This window comes from Lycium ferocissimum, chromosome 11, assembly GCF_029784015.1.
Source record: "Lycium ferocissimum isolate CSIRO_LF1 chromosome 11, AGI_CSIRO_Lferr_CH_V1, whole genome shotgun sequence".
Taxonomy (NCBI): Eukaryota; Viridiplantae; Streptophyta; class Magnoliopsida; order Solanales; family Solanaceae; genus Lycium; species Lycium ferocissimum.
The window spans coordinates 19,991,437-20,017,453 of record NC_081352.1 but is presented as its reverse complement, the minus strand read 5'-3'; the positions used below and the strand labels follow the sequence as shown (position 1 = coordinate 20,017,453).

The 26,017-nt window shown below is 39.5% G+C and overlaps 1 long non-coding RNA gene across 1 annotated transcript in view; it reads left to right on the top strand.

Moving 5' to 3' along the window:
- LOC132037671 (uncharacterized) overlaps positions 1–23,669 on the top strand; it is a 30,403-nt gene extending 6,734 nt beyond the window's left edge. Inside the window, exons 3-4 of the long non-coding RNA XR_009409960.1 lie at positions 23,007–23,105; positions 23,192–23,669. This is a non-coding gene — a long non-coding RNA (uncharacterized LOC132037671). The remainder of the gene's footprint in view (positions 1–23,006; positions 23,106–23,191) is intronic.
- Positions 23,670–26,017: the final 2,348 nt, after the last annotated feature.

Here is a 26,017-nt window from a genome sequence, read left to right as displayed (position 1 = left end):
TAACTTACTTTCAACTAAGACATGCCAAGAGAAAGGAAGGTTGAGCTTTACATACCTTAGCCGCTTCCTAAGCTAATCCAAACTTACGTCTCGACTTCTCACGATCTACAATAATGTCATTAGATATCAACCATTAGCCACAACACTTAAGAATCCAATTCCAAATTAACACTTTGTCTACAAAAATTTCGGCAAAGATTTCCTATAACTTCGACGTCCCCGAGAATTCAACTCGCCAAATCAACAACAACCAAACCAACAACCATACTAACAATATCCATAAGTGATTCAAAACGTATTCTAACATTAATAATTCGACAACATTTCATTTATATTCAAATAAACTACATACGATCAATTCAATACCAATGCTCACATATTCGATTACTAATCCGTAACCATTCACATATGATTTAAGAACATTCCAAGCAATCCGTACAATATTCAAACAGCCCGGCCAACATGCTATGCCACCCGAAGCTTCCTAAATTCCATGAGAACAACGACAACACGTTTCCTTCTTCCGAGTTCATAAACTATATCAACAATTCCATACGTTAGCATTATCATTTTCATCAATTCAAGCAACTATATTAGAATCACATTATGTTCTAAATCAGCCCACAACAATTACGATTTCCATTTGAGTCATCAAACCTTCATTTTCATCACATAATCCATAACAACAACAACTAAAATACCAAGTAATTTAATTCATCATTCTTACTCAACCCAACATGTATGCACGGCCACAACTACCATACCATAACTTCATGAATTTCATCCGTTTCAACATAGCACAACACACACAAGCATCCATAAAACATGTAAAGGAGGATTGAATCTTACCTTTTCTTTTCAATTCTTCCACTCGGCTAGGATCCTCCATAGCTAAAACGAATGGTTTCCTTGTTCCAACGACTATTCCACGTTGTGGAGGACCTTCCAATTAGTAGAGAGACAAGGAGAAAATAATTTTTCTCTTTCAATTTCCATGGACTATGTTCGGCCATCTCATGGCCGAACTCCTCTCTCTCTCTTTCTTTTCCTTTTCTCTCAAGCTTCTTGAATTGGAAAGATGAATATGCCTTATGTGGTCATCACCTACATATATATATATATATATATATATATATATATATAGGAGCACATGGCCGGTCATGTGCCATCTTCTCCTTCTTCTTTTTTTCTCCAATTTTCTAGAAATTTCTAAGGTTGTAGAAAGATGAATAAGTCTTGCTTCATGACTTGTACCCACATGTACCTATACTTGGCTCCCACAAATATGTAGTGTACATATGTGCCATTTCATGGCATGAAAATATTGGCCAAGTTAGGGTGGGGCCCACGACCACTTTGGCTATTTGGCCACTTCATGAAATATTTTGTTTCCACTCTTAGCCCTTAATTCTCCTTATTTCAAATTTACCCTTAATGCTCCCTATCCAATAAAAGATGAATATGCAACTTATGCATTCTAAAAAAAAAATTATAACCTTGTCCTTAACTTCCCGCCATTAACTCGGAATATCCAAATGTACAAAATGCGAGATATAACATCCTTCCCCCCTTTAGAACATTCGTCCTCGAATGTTCAACTAGTCTCGTAAGGTCTTCTAAGGATCTTGGGGTTTTCCTTATCACCACGGCATGCAATCTCATCTATCGATTACGTTCCTTCTTCATTTTCTCTTCAGCCTCTCAAGTCGTCTGCTCCCTGTTATTGTTCCGCCTCACGAACTCGGACCCTTATAATTGTAACACAAGCACCTATGACCTTGCATCTTATTGACAATAACTCTAACAAATCCCAATGTACAGGAATTACGGGGTGTAATACCCTTTCCTTCTTGGGAACAGTTATCCCCCCCCCTTAGGGTTCAATTATCGCCTTGCTTAATCCTACCTTAAAACATACGTCAGTCTCTTCTCGTTCTTACTTAATTCCTTCATTGCCTGCAATCCACTTTTTCCACTTCCTTGCCTTCATGTATTTGACCGGAATTTAGCTAACATTTCACTCTTACCCGAATCTTTGTCTCCATTACTGTAGCCTTGACTTATCATGCCACAGCCATCTATCGCCCTACAGTACTCCTTCTTTCTTGTTCCCTTGCCCATATCTCCGATTTCCCCATATTAACGGTCCTTTCGTTAGTCCTTATTCCTTGTTAGCTTTCCGATGCCGACTTTGTATCATCATAGCTGGGTATAGCTTCACGTTGATACTTCCCGTGATTCCATAGCATATGTTCTCACGTTTGGATTACCTAGTGGTCCCTAAACCTTCTTCTAACCTCCGGTGGACTCTTTTATTTTCCTTCATGAGAGCAGCATTCTCTCTTCCCTTCAAAAAAAATTTCCAACTACTCCTCGCTGTTCCTTTTTACTCTAACTGTCACTGTTATTCCAAATGCCCTTTTGGGTTCATTCCTTTTTGCCAACATCCTTTCTGTACCTTAGCTCGAAGATCCCTCTCGCTCTTTACTCTCCTACACATTACGTTGCAATCTCTTCAAGAATATACGAAGATGTTCAGATTAGTCCGAGAAATACCTCAGCACCGCTTTACTAGTCCTCATGTTCTACCTTGTCTTCCCTTCACTTGCCTTAACTCTGGTATCGATACAGATCCTTAGTTCAACCATAGTCATGCCTCATTCGTTCTTAGCGCTAATTCTACTTTAGTAATTGGCTTAAACTCATTGTTGCATTCCTCTGTAATGTACCCGAAATACCACAACTGCATTGTCCTTGCTAATTCTCTACTTTCCTTATCAAATACTTACTTAGTCCCATCTTAGCACACCAATACTTACCGGTGGCATCACTATCCTTGTGCGGCTCGCATAAAGTACGTTCAATCCTAGACACGGTCCTTCCGTCCCCTGTTTATTCTACTCTATATGTATTGTTCCTTCCAAAACTCGCTCGTCCTATTTTGTCATATTTCTTCCCTTTCCTTATCACTTACAAGTTGCAATAGCATTAGTGAACAACTTTATAGCCAACATCTTGACCCTGAATCTAGCACAGCATCGCTATCCTTCATATTTTCTCTTAGGTTATTCGATACCATCCTCTTGTCATACTCTCTTTCTTCATACACGTCCACTTTCTAGCGTCATGTCATTCAAAATCTCTACAAAAAAAAAAACTTCTCACACTACCTTAAGTACCTTCCTGACTTTTATCCGCTTATGGCTGGTGTTCTGATCTTACTAACTTATTTCAGTAAGGGGGTCTCATTCGTAGCCTGAGGCATCCATATCGAACACATTACCGTGTCAATTGTTTCTATTTCATCCTTGCATTTCTCTCACCCGCTTCCCCCCTTTAGGGGTGTACTTATACTATTATCCGTTTATATTTTGCCCCATGTCCTTGCTTCCGATCTCAATTAGGCAATACTCTTACTCCGACAATAAGTATCCAAAGTTCTCTCGGAATATTATCTTTATCCCGGCATATCTTGGTGCTTTCTTTGGCATCCCCTTGTCGTTTCTTCCGTTTATGTCTGTCTTTTATTCTACACACGAGGATTCTTATGCTATCTCTGTGCCATACAGGACACTCTACTCCTATATAATTCTTTTCTCATTTTCAAAACGCACTTCCGTTCACCCGTGTTTATCTATATCACACCAGTCGTCTCCTAGCACTCATTTTACTTCGTTTCCCAGCTTCCTATAATCTGGCCTTCCACAGTCTCGTCACTTATGGCACTCGTGTCCTCAGTTACACACGTCATAACCTATTACTATACTGTTGTCTCGCTTTCTTCTTATTCCTTCTTTCCATTAACTCCTTCTCTTCACCGACCTGATCCGCCCCGTTCTACGCGACTTCTTAAGGTTTCTGCTCACTCCGCAGGTTCTAATTTTCCTTCGATTAATCTATCTTCTGATTTGCCTCTTACGCCTGAATTTTTAAGACTTTTCAGAAAACTTCCCAGGGGGGTCACCCATCCCAAAATTTCTCTCACTCCAGCACGCTTAACTTTGAAACTTTGATGAAATGCGACGCTTTAACGCCTTCCTGACTGCGTCTACCTCACCGCCTGACCTTCGTCACATGATCTGGGGTAAATTGAGATCTTAACATATTCCAAAACGCCCTCACAACACATCTCATCAGCTGTTTTATCCATACATTCCTATTCGTCACAATTCTCTCTTCTTCTTTTTTTTCTTTTTCCATACCCTTATCTTAATCGCACCATTACTTCCTTTAACTATAATCTCATCATATTTTTCTCCTACTTATCGACTCAGTCGATGCCTTAATACATATCACTCTATCCAAACCTACCAGTCCTTTCTAGATCATCTCTTACTATCACTAGTCCATTCTAAATTCCTGATTACCATATTCCCATCGACCTCCTGTCTGCTATTATCACCAACTCCACAATTAACTTATTCCTAAAGGGCAGCCGTATTCACAGCTCAATCAAATCCCATCGTTACTATTGACACGACCTTTCCCAAACATATTCCAGACTTTCATCTCGTTCTCATATTATTTCTAGAAAAATTTTGACAGAGTTTCCTCTGTATTCTTTACTATCCCAAAACCTGCACGCAGGAAATACCAACAATGCCTCATAGGGCCAACACATATATATGTATCACATTATACCACGGCCACACAGGGCTCCCTGTTATACCTCGCATTTTGTACATTTGGATATTCCGAGTTAACGGCGAAAAGTTAAGGGCAAGGTTATTTTTTTTTCGATTTTGTTAAAGAATGCATAAGTTGCATATTCCTTTTGTTGGTATGGAGCGTTAAGGGTAAAGTTGGAATAAGGAAGAGTAAGGGCAAACTTGGAATGTGGAAAAACTATTTCATGAAATAGCCATGAAAAGCCAAAGAGGCCGTGTATAGTGGAAAGTGGGCCCCACCCATGGTTGGCCAATATTTTCATGCCATGAAATGGCATATGTGTACACCTTATAATTGTGGGAGCTTAATATATTCATATGGATATTAGATGACCAAGCAAGACCAATTTTCATCATTTATTAACTTAAGAAAAATCTAGAAAATTGGAGAAAACAAAAGGAGCGTGTGGCCGGCCATGTGCCATATATTTATATATGTATGCACAAGTGATGACAACACAAGGTCATTCCTCTTTCCATAATTAGAAAACTCAAGAAAGATGGAGAAAAAGAAAAAAGAGGGAGTTCGGCCATGGTGGCCGAACATGGCCATGGAAAGAGTGGTCATGAAAAATTATTTTCTCCTTGTCTCTCTACCAATTGGAAGGCCCTCTTTAACGTGGAGTGGTTGTTGTAGCAAGAAAACCATCCGTTCTTGCAAATAGAACCTTGGCCGAGAAGGAGAGAGGTGAAGTTAAGTGGAAGAAGGTAAGATTCTATCCTTTCCTACATGTTTTATGGATGGTTTTGTGCGTTGTACTATGTTGAAACGGATGAAATTCATGAAGTTATGGTATGGGAGTTGTGGTCGTGCATGTATGTTGTGTTGAGTAAGAATGATGAATTAAATTACTTAGTATTCTATTTGTTGTTGTTATGGAATATGTGATGGAAATGAAGGTTTGATGACTCAAATTAAAGTTGTAATTGGGCGTGGGCTGATTTGGAGCTTAATGTGATTTCAATATGTTTTCTTGAATTTATGGAGATAATGTTGTAAACGTGTGGATTGTGGATGTAGTTTATGAGTTTTAAAAGAAAGAAATGTGTTAGTGTTGTTCATGTTGAGTTGGGAAGGTTTCGGGTACTATGGTATATTGGTTGGATTGTTTGAATATTGTGGGGATTACTTGAAGCGTTCTTGAAACTTGTTTAAGTGGGCCCGTATTAATACTTGAATATGCGAGCATTGATGTTAGCTTGGAAGTATATAATTGGAATGTTGTCGGAATATATGGAAATGACTTTTTAGTGGTAGAAGGTGTTTTGGGTTCATTATTGATATTGTTATTATGATTGTTGGTTTTGGTTGTTGTTGATTTGGCCGAGTTGAATTCTCGGGGATGTAGAAGTTATAGGGGAAATGCTGCCGAAATTTTTGTAGACAAAGTGCTGATTTGGAATCGGATTCTCAAGTATTGTGGCTAATGGTTGATGCTTAATGATATTATTGTAGATCGAGGGAAGTTGAGGCTTAAGTTCGGACTAGCTTAGGAAGCGGCTAAGGTATGTAAAGCTCACCCCTTCTTTCTTTGGCATGTCTTAGAGTAAGTAGGCTGTGACACGAGTTTCGAGATAATTCTACTCCGACGATCCGAGCATGTTTATGATCCTTATTTGCTTTTTGATATTCTTAATGTAGTCGAATCATGATCCTTATGTCTTTTGTATGATTAAATGTTAACAGTTGTATAAAGTTTTGTTTTCAAAGGAATTTTGTTTCTAAATGAGCCCGAAACTACGAACGTCCGTAACTTTCACCGAAAGGCTCGGATCGCTTCGATATGTTTATGGTAAGTCCTAAAGTAAATAAGGTTCGTGACTTTCCGAGGCGGACTCGGATTAGTTTGACGTACAACTATGATCTCTATGGTTCTCTAATACGTTTATAATATTTGAAATGTTTCCGAATAACGTCCCAAAAGGTTTTGATATAACTTTTGTTCCAATTTTCAAATGACGATTCACTTATATTACTTCATTGAGTCTCTGGAAACAATGTATGTGCATATGGTTTCTCACTACTCTGCTCGTGCGAAGCTCAATATGTCTTTCACTGAGACCCGGGCCAGGACACGCATTCGTGCACATTCCTCTACATTATTCACCGAGTCCCTCACTAGAGGGCCGGGACACGCTATATATATGTATATGATGATGTGATGATGGGGAGGAAGGCCAGGATGGCATACCGAGTCCCTTGCTAGCGGGGCCGGGACACGCTATTCACCGAGTCCCTCACTAGAGGGCCGGGTACGGTATATATATATATATATATATATATATATGTATATGCATGCATACATGATGATGATATGATTTTACTTACCGAGTCCCTCACTAGAGGGCCGGGACACGCTATATGTTATATGATGATTTTACATACCGAGTCCCCATTGTAGGCCGGACACGTATATGTTTTTATGATGATTTTATAACACCGATATGCATGATATATGGTTTCAAAAGCAAGTCTTATGATTTTCGGTACTTTTATTTCAAGATGATCCCGCTTATTATGTTTCATGCTTTCCATACTCGAAAGACATATTCCGTACCGACCCCCTTTTCTTCGGGGCCGCATTTCATGCCGCGTGTGCACACCTGTGTGAGCTGATGATATTAGCGAGTAAGATGTTCCAAGTGGGATTGGCGGGCTCCACTTTCTCCGGAGCGCAGCCGAGTCAGAGTATTATGTTATGGTTCTATGTTCTGTGTTAGAGACTTTGCAGACAGTGTCGTGGGTATAAGATGTCAATTATGTAAGCGGCTATGTAAGCCGATGTATTATTATGCATTGTATTATAAGTTTCATGTGTTACAGATTTTATTTTACTTGAGAGAGGTAAAAAGCATGTTGTTCCTCGAAAAACTTTCATTATATATTTGTGACATAATTTGAGGGCCAGTATGATTATGAGTATTATGAGATTCAGCGGGTTCGCTCGGCCCTAAATAAGGGTCGGGTGCCCATCACACCCCATCAGAGTAAGGGTGTGACAAATTGGTATCAGAGCGGTTCGTCCTAGGGGTTGTCTGCAAAGTCGTGTCCAAAGAGAGTCCTCGTTTATGGTGTGAAGCCGGCCACATTTATAAACAGGAGGCTACGGGGCATCTAGGATGGTTACTCTTCTTTCACTCCTTAGATCGTGCCATAGAACCACGTTATAGGAAACGAGATTTCTTTACACTAACCTGTGATTGCAGCAGAAGAATGGCATTGACAGAAGAAGGTGATTAACGATATGGGAAGCTATAAAGCACGCAGGTAAGTAAAGGTACGAAAGGCATATGCCGAGCACGGTATTGGTACGATTGAAATGTGAAGTTGAAGACCGAAAAGGAAAGTAAATAAGAAAGGGGAACACGTACGGTTGTGTTGGGCATATGAGTTAAGTCCATTGTTTTCAGGCTTTTATGAATACCGAGAGCCCTGTGCGGCTGTGACACGATACGATATGATATGATATATATGTATATATGTTGGCCCTGTGAGGCATCCTTGGTATTTCCTGCGTGCAGGTTTTGGGATAGTAAGGAATACAGAGAAAACTCTGCCAAAATTTTTCTAGAAATAATACGGAAATGAGATGTAAGTTTGGAATATGTTTTGAAAAGTCATGTTAATAGTAACGATGGGAGTTGAATGAGCTGTGAATATGGCTGCCCTTTAGGAATAAATTAACGGTGGAATTAGTGATAATAGTAAATAGGAGGTCGATGAAGATCTGGTAACAAGGAATTTGGAACGGATTGTGATACCAAAAGACGATTAGGAAGGGCTGGCAGGTCCGGATAGGGTAGTATGTTAGGGCACCGACTGAATCGATAGGTAGGAGAAAAATATGATGAGATTATAGTCACGGGAAGTAATGATACGAATAAGGCAGGGGTATGAAGAATAAAAGAATTGTGACGGATAGGAATGTATTAACAAGACAGCTGATGAGATGTGTTGCGAGGGCGTTTTGGAATATGTTAAGATCCTAATTTACCTCAGATTAGGTGATAAAGGTCATGCGGTGAGGTGGACGTAATTATACGGGCGTTAAAGCGTCGTATTTCATCAAAGTTTCAAAGTTAAGCGTGCTGAAGTGAGGGAAATCTCAGGATGGGTGACCCCCCTGGGAAGTTTTCTGAAAAGTCTTACAAATTCAGACGTAAGAGGCAAACGGGAAGTTAGATTAATCTAAGGAAAATTAGAACCTGCGGAGCGGGCAGAAACCATAAGGAATCGCGTAGGACGGGCGGATTAGGTCGGTGAAGAGAAAGAGTTAACGGAAAGAAAGAGTAAGGAGAAAGCGAAACAACAGCGTAGTGATAGGTTGTAACGGGTATGGCGAAGGACACGAGCGCCGGGGGTGACGGGACTGTAAAAGACCAATGTATAGGAAGATGAGAAACAACGTAGAATGAGTACTAGAAGATGACTGGTACGATACCGATAGATGTGGGTGAACAGAATACGTTTTGAAAGTGAAAGAAGGATTGTGTAGGAGTAGTGTGTTCTGAGAGATACAGAGATAGCATAAGATTTCTCGTGTGTAGAATAAAAGACAGACATAAACGGAAGAAACGACAAGGGGACACCAAAGAGAGCACCAAGATATGTCGGGATAAAGATAATATTCCAAGAGAACTTTGGATACTTATCGTCGGAATAAAAGTGTTGCCTTACTGAGATTGGAAATAAGGACATGGGGTAAAATATAAACGGATAATGGTATAAGTACACCCCTACAGGGGGGGAAGCGGGCGAGAGAAATGCAAGGATGAGATAGAAACAGCTGACATTGGGATGTGTTTGATACAGGTTCCTAAGCTATAAATAGGACCCCTTTTCTGAAATAGGCTAGTCAGATCGGAAAACCAGCCATAAGCGGATGAAAGTCAGGAAGGTATCTAAGGCAGTGTGAGGAGTTTGCAGAAACCTGGAATGACATAGCGCTAGTAAGTGGACGCGTACGAAGAGAAAGAGTATGACAGGAGGACGATATCAAATAACCTAAGGAATAGTATGGAGGATAGTGATCTTATGCTAGGTTAAGGGCTAAGATGTTGACTATAGTAGTGTTCGCTAATGCTATTGTAACTTGTCAGTCAGAAAGGAGAGGGAATAGAAAACCCCTTTGGTAGGAAGTGAGGAAGTCAAGAGCGATTAAAGGAAGGGAAGAAATATGACAAAATAGGACGAGCGGGAATTACTATGAACAAGAGATGCAGAGCAGGACGAAAGAACCACGTCTAAGATTCAACGTCCGTATATAAGTTGTACAAGGATTGGGGATGCCATCTGTGAGTATTGGTATGCTAAGAATAAGACTAAGTAAGTATTTGATAAGAAGAGTAAAGACGTAGCGAGGACAATGCAGTTGCGATATTTCGGGTACAGTACAGAAAAAAAAATGTAATGACGGTATAAGCCAATTATTAAGTGGAATTAGTGCTGAGGACGGACGAAGCGTGGCTATGGTTGAACTAAGAACCTGTTTCGATACCGGAGGTAAGACAAGAGAAGGGAAAACAAGGTAGAACGTAAGGATTAGCAAAGCGATGCTAGGGCATCTTTTGGGCTGATCTGGTCACTTTCACATATTCTTACAGAGACCGCGATATAATGAGTGACGGAAGGGTAAAGAGCGAAAAAAATCTTCGAGCTAAGGGTACAAAAGGGTGTCAGCAAAGGTATGACAGTTGGAGTCAAAAGGAACAGCGAGGAGTAGTTGGAAAAAAAAAACAATTTGAGGGGAGGAGAGAACGCTGCTCTTGTGAATGCAAATAAAAGGAATCCGCCGGATGTTAAGAGAAGGTTTATGAACCACTAGGTAATTTAAGTATGAGAGCATATGCTATGAAATCATGTGGATCGTCAGTGCGAAGCCATACTCAACTACAACAATACAAAATTTGTATCGGAAAGCTAACAAGGAATAAGGACTGACGAAAGGGTAATCAAGACTACAATAATGGAGATAAGGATTTGAATAGAAGTGAGATACTAGCTAAATTTTGGTCAAATACACGAAGCCTGAGAAGTAGGAGAAGTGCATTGCAGGCAATAAAGGGAGTGAGTAAGAATGAGGAAGGAATATAATCGGTGAATGGGAATTGCATGCCGAGGTGATAAAGGAAACCCCCAAGACTCTTCAAAGACCTTACGAGCCTAGTTGAACATTCTAGGACGAATGTTCTAAAGGGGGGAAGGATGTTATACCTCGCATTTTGTACATTTGGATATTCCGAGTTAACGGCGGAAAGTTAAGGGCAAAGTTATTTTTTTTCGATTTTGTTAAGAATGCATAAGTTGCATATTCCTTTTGTTGGTATGGAGCGTTAAGGGTAAAGTTGGAATAAGGAAGAGTAAGGGCAAACTTGGAATGTGGAAAAATTATTTCATGAAATAGCCATGAAAAGCCAAAGAGGCCATGTATAGTGGAAAGTGGGCCCCACCCATGGTTGGCTAATATTTTCATGCCATGAAATGGAATATGTGTACACCTTATAATTATGGGAGCTTAATATATTCATATGGATATTAGATGACCAAGCAAGACCAATTTTCATCATTTATTAACTTAAGAAAAATCTAGAAAATTGGAGAAAACAAAAGGAGGGTGTGGCCAGCCATGTGCCATATATTTATATATATATGCACAAGTGATGACAACACAAGGTCATTCCTCTTTCCATAATTAGAAAACTCAAGAAAGATGGAGAAAAAGAAAGAAGAGGGAGTTCGGCCATGGTGGCCGAACATGGCCATGGAAAGAGTGGTCATGAAAAATTATTTTCTCCTTGTCTCTCTACCAATTGGAAGGCCCTCTTTAACGTGGAGTGGTTGTTGTAGCAAGAAAACCATCTGTTCTTGCAAATAGAACCTTGGCCGAGAGGGAGAGAGGTGAAGTTAAGTGGAAGAAGGTAAGATTCTATCCTTTCCTACATGTTTTATGGATGGTTGTGTGCATTGTGCTATGTTGAAACGGATGAAATTCATGAAGTTATGGTATGGGAGTTGTGTCCGTGCATGTATGTTGTGTTGAGTAAGAATGATGAATTAAAATACTTAGTATTCTAGTTGTTGTTGTTATGGAATATGTGATGGAAATGAAGGTTTGATGACTCAAATTAAAGTTGTAATTGGGCGTGGGCTGATTTGGAGTTTAATGTGATTTCAATATGTTTTCTTGAATTTATGGAGATAATGTTGTAAACGTGTGGATTGTGGATGTAGTTTATGAGTTTTAAAAGAAAGAAATGTGTTAGTGTTGTTCATGTTGAGTTGGGAAGGTTTCGGGTACTATGGTATATTGGTTGGATTGTTTGAATATTGTGGGGATTACTTGAAGCGTTCTTGAAACTTGTTTAAGTGGGCCCGGATTAATACTTGAATATGCGAGCATTGATGTTAGCTTGGAAGTATATAATTGGAATGTTGTCGGAATATATGGAAATGACTTGTTAGTGGTAGAAGGTGTTTTGGGTTCATTATTGATATTGTTATTATGATTGTTGGTTTTGGTTGTTGTTGATTTGGCCGAGTTGAATTCTCGGGGATGTAGAAGTTATGGGGGAAATCTTTGCCGAAATTTTTGTAGACAAAGTTCGATTTGGAATCGGATTCTCAAGTATTGTGGCTAATGGTTGATGCTTAATGATATTATTGTAGATCGAGGGAAGTTGAAGCTTAAGTTCGGACTAGCTTAGGAAGCGCCTAAGGTATGTAAAGCTCACCCCTTCTTTCTTTGGCATGTCTTAGAGTAAGTAGGCTGTGACACGAGTTTCGAGGTAATTCTACTCCGACGATCCGAGCATGTTTATGATCCTTATTTGCTTTTTGATATTCTTAATGTAGTCGAATCATGATCCTTATGTCTTTTATATGATTAAATGTTAACAGTTGTATAAAGTTTTGTTTTCAAAGGAATTTTGTTTCTAAATGAGTCCGAAACTACGAACGTCCGTAACTTTCACCGAAAGGCTCGGATCGCTTCGATATGTTTATGGTAAGTCCTAAAGTAAATAAGGTTCGTGACTTTCCGAGGCGGACTCGGATTAGTTTGACGTACGACTATGATCTCTATGGTTCTCTAATACGTTTATAATATTTGAAATGTTTCCGAATAACGTCCCAAAAGGTTTTGATATAACTTTTGTTCCAATTTTCAAATGACGATTCGCTTATATTACTTCATTGAGTCTCTGGAAACAATGTATGTGCATATGGTTTCTCACTACTCGCTCGTGCGAAGCTCGCTATGTCTTTCACGAGACCGGGCCGGGACACGCATTCGTGCACATTCCTCTACATTATTCACCGAGTCCCTCACTAGAGGGCGGGACACGCTATATATATGTATATGATGATGTGATGATGGGGAGGAAGGCCGGGATGGCATACGAGTCCCTTGCTAGCGGGGGCGGGACACGCTATTCACCGAGTCCCTCACTACAGGGCGGGTACGGTATATATATATATGCGTGCATACATATGATGATATGATTTTACTTACCGAGTCCCCTCACTAGAGGGGCCGGGACACGCTATATGTTATATGATGATTTTACCTACCGAGTCCCTCATTAGAGGGCCGGGACACGCTATATGTTTTTATGATGATTTTATAACACTGATATGCATGATATATGGTTTCAAAAGCAAGTCTTATGATTTTCGGTACTCTTTATTTCAGTATGATCCCGCTTATTATGTTTCATGCTTTCCATACTCAGTACATATTCCGTACTGACCCCCTTTTCTTCGGGGGCTGCGTTTCATGCGCGCGGGTACACCAGTGGAGCGAAGATATTAGCGAGAAGATGTTCCGGCGGATTGGCGGGCTCCACTTTCTCCGGAGCGCAGCCGAGTCAGAGTATTATGTTATGGTTCTATGTTCTGTGTTAGAGACTTTGCAGACAGTGTCGTGGGTATAAGATGTCAATTATGTAAGCCGATGTATTATTATGCATTGTATTATAAGTTTCATGTGTTACAGATTTTATTTATTTGAGAGAGGTAAAAAGCATGTTGTTCCTTGAAAAACTTTCATTATATATTTGTGACATAATTTGAGGGCCAGTATGATTATGAGTATTATGAGAGTCAGTACAAAAATAATAAACATACCTCGTATGCCCAACTCCAACTGCACCTGTTGCACTTTCTTGCTTACTCTCCCTTTTTATCATCAACTTTACACTCTAATCGTGTCAATACCGTACTCGACATATATCTTTTGTACCTTTACTTACCTGCGTGCTTTATAGCTTCCAATATCATCGGTTACCTTCTTCGATCGATGTCGTTATTCTGCCGAAATCGAAAGTTAGTATAAGAAATCCCATTTCCTATGACTTGGCTCTATGGCACGATCTAAGAAGTTAAAGAAGAGTAACCATCCTAGATGCCCCGTAGCCTCCTGTTTATAAATGTGGCCGGCTTCACACCATAAACAGACTCCGGACACGACTTTGCGAGACAACCCCTAGGACGAACCGCTCTGATACCAATTTGTCACACCCTTAACCCGATAGGGTGTGATGGGCACCCAACCCTTATTAGGGCCGAGCGAACCTGCTGACTCTCGTAATACTCATAATCATGTTGGCCCTCAAATCATGACACAAATACATAATGAAAGTTTTTCGAAGAACAATATGCTTTTTATCTTTATCGAATCAAATAGAGTCTATAACATATAAAACTTATAATACAATGCGTAATAATACATCGGCTTACATAGCCGCTTACATAACCGACATCTTATACCCACGACACTGTCTGCAAAGTCTCTAACACGAAACATAATACACTGACTCGGCAGTACTCCGGAGAAAATGGAGCTCGCCAATCCCGCTGGAACATCTTCTACTAATATCTTCAGCTCATCTGGGTGTACCTGCGCGGCATGAAACGCAGCCCCCGAAGAAAGGGAGTCAGTACGGAATATGTACTAAGTATGTAAAGCATGAAATACAGTAAGCGGGATCATACTAAAGTAAAGAGTACAGAAAATCATAAGACTTGCCTTTGAAAACATATACCATGCATGTCAATGTCATAAAATCATCGTAAAAACATATAGCGTGTCCCGGCCCTCTAACGAGGGACTCGGTGAGTAAAATCATGATATACATATATAGAGTGTACATGTAACGTGCCCCGGCCCTCTAATGAGGGACGCGGTAAATAAAATCATATCATCATCATGCATGCATACACATATATATATATACCGTACCCGGCCCTCTAGTGAGGGACTCGGTGAATAGCGTGTCCCGGCCCCGCTAGCAAGGGACTCGGTATGCCATCCTGGCCTCCATCCCCATCACATCATATATAATATATATATATATATATATAGCGTGTCCCGGCCCTCTAGTGAGGGACTCGGTGAATAATGCAGTGGAGTTGCACGAATGCGTGTCCTGGCCCGGGTCTCAGTGAAAGACATATTGAGCTTCGCACGAACAGAGTAGTGAGAAACCATATGCACATACATCATCATAACAGACTCAATGGATAAGTAGGTAGTCGACGCTTGAGAGCTAAAACGATAATCATGTTAAGTTCTTTTCAAAAAGAGATCGTATCAAATCCATTCTAAATACTTTGTCGTTAAATTTTTGCATTAAAGTAAATTTAAGGAATCACAAGCACATATCAAGTCGATCCGAGCCCGCTCGTAAAAGTTACGGGCCTTACCTATCATGGAACCTCATACGAACATATCGAAGCGATCCGAGCCTTTCGGTGAGAGTTACGACCTTTCGTAGTTACGGAATCATTTAATAACAGAACTCTTTTGAAAGCAAAACTTTTATGCAACTTTTGAAACTTAATCATATAAAAGACATGAGGACCATGATTTGACCACACTAAGAATACAAATATCAAGAAACCAATAAGAATCATAAACATGCTCGGATCACCAGAATGGAGTTACCTCGAGATTCGTGCCATAACTTACTTTCAACTAAGACATGCCAAGAGAAAGGAAGGTTGAGCTTTACATACCTTAGCCGCTTCCTAAGCTAATCCAAACTTACGTCTCGTCTTCTCACGATCTACAATAATGTCATTAGATATCAACCATTAGCCATAACACTTAAGAATCCAATTCCAAATTAACACTTTGTCTACAAAAATTTCGGCAGCATTTCCCCTATAACTTCGACGTCCCCGAGAATTCAACTCGGCCAAATCAACAATAACCAAACCAACAACCATACTAACAATATCCATAAGTGATTCAAAACGCATTCTAACATTAATAATTCCTTTCTACACAATTCGACAACATTTCATTTATATTCAAATAAACTACATACGATCAATTCAATACCAATGCTCACATATTCGATTACTAATCCGCAACCATTCACATATGATTTAAGAACATTCCAAGCAATCCATACAATATTCAAACAGCCCGGCCAACATGCTATGCCACCCGAAGCTTCCTAAATTCCATGAGAACAACGACAACACGTTTCCTTCTTCCGAGTTCATAAACTATATCAACAATTCCATATGTTAGCATTATCATTTTCATCAATTCAAGCAACTATATTAAAATCACATTATGTTCTAAATCAGCCCACAACAATTACGATTTCCATTTGAGTCATCAAACCTTCATTTTCATCACATAATCCATAACAACAACAACTAAAATACCAAGTAATTTAATTCATCATTCTTACTCAACCCAACATGTATGCACGGCCACAACTACCATACCATAACTTCATGGATTTCATCCGTTTCAACATAGCACAACACACACAACCATCCATAAAACATGTAAAGGAGGATTGAATCTTACCTTTTCTTTTCAATTCTTCCACTCGGCTAGGATCCTCTATAGCTAAAACGAATGGTTTTCTTGTTCCAACGACTACTCCACGTTGTGGAGGACCTTCCAATTAGTAGAGAGACAAGGAGAAAATAATTTTTCTCTTTCAATTTCCATGGACTATGTTCGGCCATCTCATGGCCGAACTCCCTCTCTCTCTTCTTTTCTTTTTCTCTCAAGTTTCTTGAATTGGAAAGATGAATATGCCTTATGTGGTCATCACCTATATATATATATATATATATATATATATATATATATATATATATATATATAGGAGCACATGGTCATGTCATGTGCCATCTTCTCCTTCTTCTTCTTTTTTTCTCCAATTTTCTCCAATTTTCTAGAAATTTCTAAGGTTGTAGAAAGATGAATAAGTCTTGCTTCATTACTTGTACCCACATGTACCTATACTTGGCTCCCACAAATATGTAGTGTACACATGTGCCATTTCATGGCATGAAAATATTGGCCAAGTTAGGGTGGGGCCCACGGCCACTTTGGCTATTTGGCCACTTCATGAAATATTTTGTTTCCACTCTTAGCCCTTAATTCTCCTTATTCCAAATTTACCCTTAATGCTCCCTATCCAATAAAAGATGAATATGCAACTTATGCATTCTAAAAAAAAATTGTAACCTTGTCCTTAACTTCCCGCCATTAACTCGGAATATCCAAATGTACAAAATGCGAGATATAACAAATCTGTCCTTCAGCTCTTGGAAACTACGCTCACAAGCATCATTCCACTGAAATTTAGCTGACTTCTGGGTTAGCTTCGTCAATGGGGCTGAAATAGATGAAAAGCCCTCTACGAATCTTCTATAATAACCTACCAATCCCAGAAAACTACGAACTTCTGTAGGCATCGTAGGCCTTGGCCAAGTCTTCACAGCTTCAATTTTCTGAGTGTCAACTCTAATGCCATCATCTGAAATAACATGACCCAGAAATGTCACAGAATTCAGCCAAAACTCGCACTTTGAGAATTTTGCATATAATTCTCGAGTTCGAAGAACTCCAAGAACAATACGTAAATGATCGCACGTTCGATTCGTGCGAGAGTATACCGTAATGTCATCAATGAATACTATTACAAATAGATCCAAGAGAGGCCTGAATACATTATTCATCAGATTCATGAACACTGCCGGGGCGTTAATTAACCCAAATGACATAACCCAGAATTCATAATGGCCATATCTCGTTCTGAAAGCAGTCTTAGGAATATCTTCTTCTCGAACCCTCACTTGATGATAACCCGACCTCAAGTATATTTTGGAAAACCACTTGGCACCTTGTAGCTAATCGAATAAATCATCAATTCTCGGAAAAGGATATTTGTTCTTGATCGTCACCTTATTCAACTGCCTGTAATCAATGCACATTCGTAGGGAGCCATCTTTCTTTCTCACAAATAGGACGGGCGCTCCCACGGTGATGAAGCGGGTCTAATAAACCCCTTCTCCAGCAAATCTTTCAATTGTGCCTTTAGCTCTTTCAATTCTGCCGGAGCCATTCGGTAAGGAGGAATAGAAATGGGATCGGTATCCGGCAACACATCAATAGCGAAATCAATTTCTCTTTCTGGAGAAAGGCTTGGAAGTTCATCTGGAAATGAGAAAGGCTTGGAAGTTCATCTGGAAATACATCCGAAAATTCATTCACTACCGGAACGGATTGGAAAGTTGGCGACTTTGCTTTGGTGTCATGAACTCGGACTAAGTGATAGATATAGCCCTTGGCTATCATCTTTCTTGCCTTAAGGTAGGAAATAAACCTACCTCTTGGGGATGCTGTATTACCTTTCCATTCAAGCACGGGCTCTCCCGGAAATTGAAATCAAACTACTTTCATTCGGCAATCAACATTAGCATAGCATGAGGCCAACCAATCCATACCCATAATTACATCGAAATCTAGCATTTTCAGCTCAACTAAATCGACTTTAGTTTGGCAGTCACATATCACAATTATGCAATTTTGTACACTTGTCTAGCTATCACGGGATCACCAACCGGAGTAGATACCTCAAAAGGTTTAATCGGCTCGGGTTTCACCCCAATATGACCAGCAACATACGGAGTAATATAAGATAAGGTAGAACCCAGATCTATCAATGCATACACATCATGGGAAAATACGGACAATTTACCTGTAACCACATCCGGGGAGGACTCGAGATCCTGTCGTCCGGCTAAAGCATATATGTGGGGCTGTGTGGCACCTGAAGTAGATGCTCCCCCTCGGCCTCTACCTCGGCCTCGCCGGAATGCGGGAGTCCGCCCGCCGGCGCGCCGAAGAGGAGCCGACTATCGATCCTGTGGGCTGAACCCCACCTCTACCATACCTCGAAGGACAATCAAGCATCAAGTGTCCAGTCCGTCCACAAATATAACAAGCATCTGTGCCCTGACGACATGGCCTCGAGTGTAATTTTCTGCACTGGCTGCATCGGGGAACCGGTGGTCTCCTCTGACTATAATCACCCCCAAACTGGGAACCAGAAGCTCTCCAACTCGACCCCCGTCCCGAAAGAATGGAGCGATCAAATCCTCGCCCGTAAATCGGGGAGGTGCACTAGTCACCGACTGGCCTGAGTGTCTAGAATGTGTCTGTCTTGATCCCTCTCTGTAATCACTGCCTGTGCCCATAGATCTGGCCCTCTTACTCTGCCCCCTATCACTATCATGATCACCCCTCTGCGGATGTTGTTGTCCTTCTAGATTCTGAGCATGAGCTTGAATGCGGGAAATATCCATCCCATCTTGCAACGAGGCCGTCAAACAATCCTTGAATAAATGTAGCCCTAAGCCACTCATAAATCTATGCACCCTATCGCCCATATCGGCCACCATAGTTAGGACATATCTAGCCAAGGAATTAAATTGAAGGCTATACTCCCGGGCACTCATATTTTCTTGTTTAAAATTTAGGAATCGATCCGCTCTAGCTCGGCGGACCTCGGGTGGCAAATAATGACGGATGAAGGCGTTTACAAATTCTTACCAAACGGGAGGAGGCGCATTCTCTTTTCTCGATGCTATACAATTATTATACCACAATACCGCCACATCTCGGAGTTTATAAGATGCTAACTCCACGGATTCAGTTTCGGAGGCATGAATAATCTTCAATGTCCTCAACATCTCATCAATAAAGCCCTGCGGGTCTTCATCCAGCTTTGACCCAAATAACTCCGAAGGATTTAAACTCATAAAATCAGGGGCTCTGGTACTAGCTGACCAATCACTTGGGCCCGCATTCTGCCGCTGTGCCTGAGCGGCAACTAACTGGGTCAATAATTGAATAGCTTCGGTCACTTGTTGACCCGAAGTAGCCGGTAGAGGAACTAGAGGCATAGGAGCTGGAGCTGAAGCCCCTTCTTGCTCTTCTGTAATAGGCGGGGTGGAAGAAGCATTAGATGGAGCCTCATTATGCGATTCACCCTCATCTACATTCATTGGCGGCTCTCTTTCTGCCCGCATTTTCATCGTAGTCTTGCCCTTCTGGGCGGCTTTAGCTTTTCCCTTTGGCAGCACTTCTGAAATCATAGCATATTTATTAGGGAGGATTAAATCTTATACACGGCTCTATCGCACGATCTCATAAGAAGAAACATGGTCATTTTTCCTCAATGCCCTGTAGCCTTCTGTTTATTAGCGTGGCACACAACACATCATAAACAAGACTCTACTAGACACGGCTCGTAGACACTTTCTAGGACTGAACTGCTCTGATACCACTTTTGTCACGACCCGACTAGGGCCATGACGGGCACCCGGGGCTAACCACCGAGCACCACTCACTCTATTACTTATCTGCTCTCATTCATATTTCTTATGCACATAATCATGGAAAACTATTATCATTGGAACATATTCACTTTATATACATAAGCCCTTCGCCTATCAAAATAATATATATACATATACAATAAGAAACTTGTGAGACCATACTACCCACACTACGTATCTACGAGCCTCTACTAGAGTACTATTACTTATCTGCTCTCATTCATATTTGTTATGCACATAATCATGGAAAACTATTATCATTGGAACATATTTACTTTATATACATAAGCCCTTCGCCTATCAAAATAATATATATACATATAAAATAATAAACTTGTGAGACCATACTACCCACACTGCGTATCCACGAGCCTCTACTAGAGTACTAGATATATAGACGGGACAGGACCCCGTCATGCCCAAAACATACATACATATATATATATATATATACCAAAATAATAATCAATGGCACCTCCGGAAAATGGAGTGCTCTCAATCAGCTAATAGCTCCTACGAGTCTGGATCACCTCCCTGTCTACCTGTGGACATGAACACAGCGTCCAAAGAAAACGGACGTCAGTACGAACATTGTACTGAGTATGTAAGGCATGAATGAAATGAACATAATAGAGAAATCATAAGGCATAAGATTAAGACATGACCTGTGCACTCTTTGAATGGATACATTTTATACATATCATACGTAGCATATCATATGAGTTACCATAGCATATACATCATCTTATCATACATACATCATCATCGTTAACCCGCGTCCGGGTAACCCTTATACGCAGCCCACTAGTGGTGATCGTGTCAGGCCTTCCAGGCGCGGTGAAACCATAGCAGCCCGCCGTAGCGGTGACATGTCCAGCCATTTAGGCACGGTGGAATCACAAGCAGCCCGCCTTAGCGGTGACATGTCCGGCCATTTAGGCACGGTGGAAAGATATCATCGTGCATATCATAGACTTATCATAACTTAGCATCATTATATATTTATCATCAAAACATACATTGGAACTTGAAGGAAACTGTAGCTATGTCGGGGTGACATAAGGTCGTGAACCCCCGATTACTTTATGGAGTGATCATAATCGTTATATCTCACCTTGGAGGGACTAACGTTTTAAGGTGAGTGCACATAAGGAAAACATCATTAGATCATGGTTAACACCATTAGCTTTGTAGGAACATCATATCATGAACTCTAGAATCTTTAGATTTAAGCTCATCATTATCATTGTCGTATTCGTAATGTATCTCTTATCTCATATGGCTATTCATGAACATAGGCTCTTAGTTTCCGGAATATAGGAAATTCTTGAAGAAGGAGGAAAATCATGCTATAAGACTCGTGCCTTGGAAAGAAAGGTTTAGCCTTACATACCTTTGTCATTTAACTATTCTATTGCTTGCTCGTTCTCCTTTAATGCACACGTTCTACCTTCAAGAGAATTCGTATCGACATTAGCCAAACAATTGTAAGAACGTGTTTACTAAAGCTAGAGAAAATTGGGCAGCATTTCCTTTGTTTATACTACTTCCTCCATATTCCATATCAATTCCCAAACACTCATAACAACAATCATCATTCATTTACATTATTCGCATTTCACAATTTCCCTTTAATTCTCCAAAATCATGATCATAGTTCATTATCATATTTCTTCACATATACTACTCATTCTATGTTCTACATACCATTCACAATCTACTTATAATCATAACATATCCATGTCCATGATTCATTCCAACTACTACTCAACAACGACACTATTCTTGCATTTATGACCCACTTTCTATATTCTTCTATAATCCAAGTGTTTCAACTTCTCAAGACCTTAAACAACATGAAAAGATCATAAGTCTTACCTTAGATATTGTAGGAACAAGCCTTGAGTGGCAATACTCTTCTAGCACCCAAAACCCTAATTCACTTCCTTCGAAATTTCTTGGCTTGGATGAACTTTGATGAATTTCATACACTTGATTCACTTAAATTCTTGATACTGATCTTTGTTCTCCTTTGTTTTCTTGTGGATGAAATATATGGAACCTTCTAGAGGTCTTGAGAGAGATGAAGGAATGTGGGAAAATGAAATAAATGAAGTGGGAACACATTTATATAACTGAACTTATTCAGCTCGTCGGGACTTCTACGGACACTTATACGGTCCGTGGAACATTTCACGATTCGTATAAGTGGTCGTGGTTCACCACTGTCCAGACATCATCTCTGCTAGGTGTTATACGGCCCCCTTATACGGATCGTATAATGTTATACGGACTGTATAAGTCGGTCGTATAACTCCTTTTTCCTGAAATGTTCTCCGTCGTTCGTTTGATCTCCAATCCTTATGGAACCTTCCGAACACTTGTTTAACACTTCTTCATCAATCTAAGGGACGTTATAACTTTTTCCCAAAGCATCATTAGAACGCCATTAATTCGATACTCGTAATTCTTGCCCGACACACAACATATGACTCACTTTCCCTAACAACTTTCTTCTCTTACCTCGAATGTATTTGGAAATCTTAATTAGGACCATTAAAGGCTATTTCTTACTTATCAAAACATCGTATACATCGTACCCTTCGTTAGTCTACTCACTGTACGCTAACGGGAAATTTCCAAGATGTAACAATATATATATATATATATATATATATATATAGGATTCGGCGCCAGTGGGTCCATAAGAGCGACCAATTCAGGAGCCTTCTCATGAGTCTGCCGAGGCAGAGGTGTCTTCTCATGAGACTATCGAGCCACAGGTAAGCTTTTTACTTAAAATCAATTTTATTCAATATAAGGTGAATATTAACTTAATTTTTTTAACCTTTATTTGGACCTCGAACAGCATCTCGTCCAGGAGACTACATCATATTCAGCACCAGACCCATCTCAGACGCCTACAAACCCACCTCAAGAGCTTACTCAGGCGCCCGTTGATACACAGGTTTGATTATTCAACAAACGTTAATATATTCAGTTGAATAAATAAGAAATGGTACTAATTATTATATATTTTTAAGGTTCATCCTTCGGCGCCTGCGGTGGCAACTCCCGACGAGAAAGAGGTCCAGTTTCCAGACCCAGCTCAACCTGAGGTTCTGAGCATGCCAGCGGGACTAGATCCCAAGAAGAAGCACGTTATAGTCAAGGGCGCAAGGGCGAGGGGAAGAGGAGATGATCATGACTTGGAGCGCCCAGTTATTAAGAGAAAAAAGGGCGATGGAGACGATGGCGAGGGCGGTGGGGATGGTATGAGCCTTAGGCCTAGGATAGACTCCGGCATAATACATGTGGGACCCACTAGTATATACAATAATCTTGTACAGTTTAAGTAAATATTGTATATTTAAAGCGTTTCTATTTAAATTTATAAATATTATGTTAGTCTTTATTATTATTTATAGAGTGTCACATCCTAAATTGATAATAAATAAAAACGTGACCCATTCGAAATAAAGTTAAGCATTAATTTAAAAATAAAATGAAATCCTAAAACATAAATAACGTAAAGCTAAGGACTACAAGTCTTCAGACAAAAATGGACTTCGAGCACTTTTCATCCACTAAAACGACAATTCAAATTTTTGCGTATCCTTGATGTATTGAGCCTACCTTATTAATCGCACAAAAATAAGTAGGGTTCTATATAAATTATTGAAGTTTCGAAGTCTCAAAGCATGATTAATATACGGCTAAAGTACGTAAAAAAAGTGTGAAAATGTAATTAGAGGCTGTTTTAGGAAAATAGGGACTTCTATAGCGCAGTATTTTACTGCGCTAAAGGAGAGAGAGGAAGATCCTTATAGTTTAGTTATGAGTCATTTATGGGCCACACTTTTATTCAGTAAGATCCAGGTACAGGTATGAGAGTGTCTGACAAGTAGGACTCAAGCACTCGTCATGACTCATCGGCGAGGGTCGTGATAGAAGTGGTATCGGTAAAGCACTTAACGGTGTCGTTACAATTAAGTGCTTTAGCGCAGTAAATACTACGCTAAAGGTACTTTTGTACCAATTTTTTTTTTTTTTTTTGGTATTTTGGTTCACTTGGGTTTTTATTGGCTCATTTTGGTTCCGGACTCCTGAAACAGCGACTCCGCCCCCACCCCCCCAAAAAAAAAGGTGATCCTCTCTCTCGCCTCTCCCTCCCCCTTTTTCTCACGTGAATTGGATTGACTTTAAGCCCGTTTGGATTGGCTTATAAGTTGCTAAAAACGAACTTTATAAGCGAGTTTTCGGCTTTTTTTTTGAGTGTTTGGGCTGACAAATTATAAGCTATTTTGTCTTAAAATAAGTCAAAAAAATAATTGAGTCCGTTTAAACTTATCTAAAAACCTTAAGTTCGAAAATAGCTTATAAGCTACTTTTTTTAAACCCATCCAAAAGAACTGCTCGCTTTACTTATGTTACATAAGTTGTGTTGGTGACTGGTGGAGTGGTTAGGGGTTATAATGAAAGTGAAAAAAAGAACTGCTGTAGTAAAAATAAAAGAAACTGTTCCACATGACCAAAAAAATGAATAAAAGTTTCCTTCTACACCTTTGCAGACTTATGCAGTGCTTCGTGGATCCTATGTAAAGGAAAGAATCTAACACCAGTCTCAACTCCAGTCCTCTGTTTCCTAAACCAACCTTGCAAGAGATTGGCTCCTTTATTTTTTTCTCCTTCAAACTGTTTCGTTTTTCTTTTTCTAATTTTGGCATTCAAAATATCTCTGTAAAATTAAAGTAGGTAAGGAGTTGTTTGGTTATGAGAATTATTCAGGTTTTTTTTGAAAAATATTTTCATTTTATTTGAGATCAATATTTGGTCATGAAAATTCTAAATACAACTTAAAGTTGCAGTTGGAATTTGGGAAACACGTCAAAACCTGTTTTCACTTTTTTCCATCTCACTTTTTATTTTTCCCCCTAAATTTTGGTTATTATAAAAACGACCCCATTTCAATTTAATCATGACATTTGAATTAGTGAGCAATTTTGTTTTACTTCAAAAAAAAAAAGTGGAATCCAATTTATGACATTATTTGACTATTTATTTTGAGATATTACTCTTTTAGAGCAGATTTTGTTGTATGTTTTAGTTATATTAATCAAGTTGGGTGGTTTTGCTAGTTTTTTATAAATTAAGGGTATAAATCGTATTTCATGTTTTTAAGAAAATACATTCAAACAATCAAATATTCTTTGTAAAAAGTATAACCAAACACAACTCCATCTTGAACTCGAATCTCAAAAGTTCCAACTAAAGTAAAATATTTGATTTTTGTGGCCAAACGCCTACTTAAAATTCGAAACAAGTCTGAGGGGGTTTTTATTGTCTTTTCCGTTAGTATATCATAGAACGTTCATGAAAGAAAGGTTTAACCCAACATTATAAATTATTGTCGTGGGATTACATTTAAGCCATGAAAATAATCTCTTACTCAAATAAGAAAAAATAAGATTTGCATAAATAGACCTGATTGATCTTTTAGAGATCTTGTGTTCTAAATTGTTTTTTTAATACGTAGAACGCTGAGGAAGTATCTCTTATTCCGAGAAGCTATTCCGAGAAGCACAAGAGAAGTAAAATGGTTTGGACCACAATAATTTTGAGGATGAGGACCATATTGTAAATCATTACGAATAAAATAAATCAACCTAATCACCAAATCAACATAGAAGCAACT